The 3,438-nt window shown below is 42.1% G+C and overlaps 1 pseudogene; it reads left to right on the plus strand.

The window, feature by feature from the left end:
* The first annotated feature begins 1,722 nt into the window (after positions 1–1,722).
* LOC148010945 (non-classical arabinogalactan protein 31-like) lies at positions 1,723–2,688 on the plus strand (annotated as a pseudogene).
* The last annotated feature ends 750 nt before the right edge of the window (positions 2,689–3,438 follow it).

Consider the following 3,438-nt stretch of genomic DNA (forward strand, 5'->3'; position numbering starts at 1 on the left):
TGGAGAGAATGTCGTAGCAGGTAGTAGTGGCCTATATAAGGAAGTGAGCAAAAGTGATCGAGGATTGCAAGCACACACATAGTCTAAGAGTTCAAGGATTAAAGGATTCTCATGCTTCATTGTTAGACCCTTTGTGAGTCCCTTTGACCAGTCTCTCTTGACTAGCATTCGGAGTGCTCTCTATCACCAACGCCAATCTTGTATTGCTCACAGTCACCACATATGGCAACTATACTGCCATTGACCTATATCGTGCAATTATCTTATATTCATGATGATCCGGTGATCCTGCATTAGTCATTCCCAAAGTCATGTATCACTACTACTTTTTATCTCTGATAGATGTATTGTTCTTATTTCAACAATATATTTTGGGTTGATCTTTTGAGTACACTTGTTGGTATTTGATCTCATTGTTGTGACTATGCCTAGATCTATACCACATACTGCTAAAACTGACAAGTGTGATATGGGTGTTCACTTGTGTCATTTTTGAGTATCTCTGCCCTCTATTCTATGGCGGTAGTGCTTGAACTTGATTAAAATTGTAAAGCATCACTAATTACATCATGGTGACCTTGATTGCTATCAAAACCCTCAACTTCTAATGGTTGAATACTAATGCAAGCCCATTCTTTTCACATGAGCCTTGTTCAAACAGGTGATATCCACTTAAAAGGATGCCAATATGTGTGGATGAATAGTTCACACAATGCATTTCCTATGAGCCTTTTAGATGCTTGTAGTTCCACATTTTCTCTCCTAGCACTTCATTCTCTATGATATCCTAATATATCTTGTTTACGAGCAGACTACTTGTCCATATTGGAAAAGCTATGATACTTCAAAAGAGCTTTAAAAATGCAACAATATTTGCAACAAATTTAATGGGCCAACCAATTGATTTTAGCTCCTCATGTGTGAGAGTTCTTTGGATGATGGTTCTCATATACCATCGTGAGCTCTCCTTTGTTATGTCTCCACATAAAAGTAATTTTGCATCATCTCAAGACTAGTTAGTTGATAGTATTAAGACACACAAAGACATGATCTTTTGGATTTGAGATACGTGGCACACTAATCTAACCAAACCCAATGCCTATTGAGAAAGTTAAGACCTTGATATTCTGGCCACATGCTATGCAAGCATAAGCAATGCTACATAGAAAGAGTGTCATGTGCCTTATTATCCAAGATATAGAAGTGTAGAAACTTATGCATCCTGTTGTGTTTTGGATGAACATAAGTGATTTGCAGAAGAATAGTGACCCTAGAAGAAAATCAGTGCATAGATTTGATTTTAATTTTCTCTTTAAATATATAATTTTATACAAATTCAATAATTGACATCACCATATCAGTTAGATAATCCTTGAATTGTTCAGCTTGCCATCTTGCAAAATAGTTATGCCTTATCAGTTTTTTGATATGACTTTCAAGTAAGGATCTAAAATTCTTATAGTCCCTTTTCTGTATCATAACTCCTTGTGCTTCTTTGTACTTACTTCTTCATGATTGTTACCATAAGTGACATCTTCAGACTCCTTGATCGTAACCTAAAAAGAAATTATTGACACTTCTTTTAGCTAGTATGTCGAATTCTTTGACCCGCATTGACTACATTGCCCTTTCAAATATGCTTTGAAATGAAATGAAGCATTCGTAGCCTTTATGCAAAGTAAGGAGTCCCATAGAGTGGTCCAATCTTAGAATTGAGGCTCGAGCAACATTCAGCTGCAACATGGCCATGACGACGAGTACGAGTGCCATGACTGCTGTTGTCGCTCTCATGGTGATGATGATCGCGGGCTGCTTGACCTCGCTTGAGCTGGCCTCAGCGCACGATATTAACCTAGGCCAGTACAAGAAGAAGAGTAATAGTAGTGATATGCCTCCCGGCCAATACCAGAAGAAGCAGCAGGAGCCTTCCGAGCCCCCTAGTGACTAGAAGCTCTACCCTGCCAAGAAGGCTATCAAGAAGCAGATGGTCGCCTTGGCCGTGGAAGGAGTGGTGGTCTGCCAGAACTGCAACCACGTTGGCTCCCACTCTCTCAAAGACGCCAAGCCCCTTGCAGGTGCGCATATATAAATCACATACACACACACACTCACTCACTCACTCACACACACACACACACTCTCTCTCTCTCTCGCCCCACCCCGCCCCCCAACACACACAGCTTGAATATGTAGCACACTAACATTCCCTTCATGCATCCTCTCGAATCTCAATCCAATACCATATTATTGTGTGCAGGCGCCAAGGTTCAACTCGCCTGTAGGGATTGGCAGTACAAGACCTACTTCTATCAGACTGCCACCACTGATGCACATGGCTACTTCTAGATCCGCGTGCCTAACTTTGATTTTATCAAGTATAAGCCTCTCCAGGCTTCCAAGGTCTTCTTGGTCTCCTCCCCAAGCAAGGACTGCAATTTTCGAACTGACATCGGCTTCGGGAAGCAAGGAGCGAGGCTGCGCAAAGTGGAGCTGGATTATCCTGCTCGGGGGCCCCTCTACTCAGTTAGCCCATTCGCCTTCGCACCGGCCCCATGCAAGTTCCCACCACCTATTTACAAGTCCCCACCAACCATCTACAAGTCACCACCACCTGTCTACAAGTCACCTCCTCCCTTCAACTCCCCTCCTGCTCACTACCCTCCACCACCATACAAAGCTCACAACTAACATTGCCTCTCAAAGGGATCCTGCCCCCCTCGCTAGGTCCTTTGACTTTTCTAGGTTTAGTTATAAAAAATAACACCGTCCTTGTATTCCTTCAATTCTACGGTTATGCTTTGGTGGATGTCCAACATCTGCAAGTGACATCAATAAAAATTCCAAAGCATGCCCTTACTATTGTCACCAATTAAAATACCAAAATCTCAAGATTCATTTGATCCTCAATTCCATGACCGAAAATTTGTCTTGTTGGTTCGAAAAAGTTGGACTATGGCCAGCATGTCATTTTTACCAAGAAAAACAATGCATTGTTCTTAGGAGGAACTATGCATTTACACCTAATAAGCTTTCATTAGATTCTAGGTCCATCGCTCGTGAATACACTAACTATAAGGAAATTTAGAGGCTAAAAATATCTTAAAATACAAGGCATTATGCTATACTTTCTAGTGCAAAAAACGCCATTATGAGTACTTTTACAAGTAGAAGCAGTAGTGGCCTTCAAGAGCCCAAGTAGGAGGCAAGACAAAGGCTATGTGTGGTGCATTGTGCTCGTGCTAGTGGAGTGGGGAGGTGGATCTAACCACAGGCAAACAGGCAAGCCTAGGTGATGTCCCACACTTGAGGACCCTATTTGTGCAAAGAGAGGTGCTTTGCAAGTAGCTTAGGGTGACATGTCTAACCATAGGTGAGTGTTACCTCCCTAGGTATGTCCTGCCCTTGATGGGCCCCAAGCGTGTAGTGGGGGATCAAAAG

Source organism: Lygodium microphyllum, chromosome 29 (assembly GCF_053477565.2).
Source record: "Lygodium microphyllum isolate KBCC chromosome 29, Lygodium_microphyllum_v1.1.10, whole genome shotgun sequence".
NCBI lineage: Eukaryota > Viridiplantae > Streptophyta > Polypodiopsida > Schizaeales > Lygodiaceae > Lygodium > Lygodium microphyllum.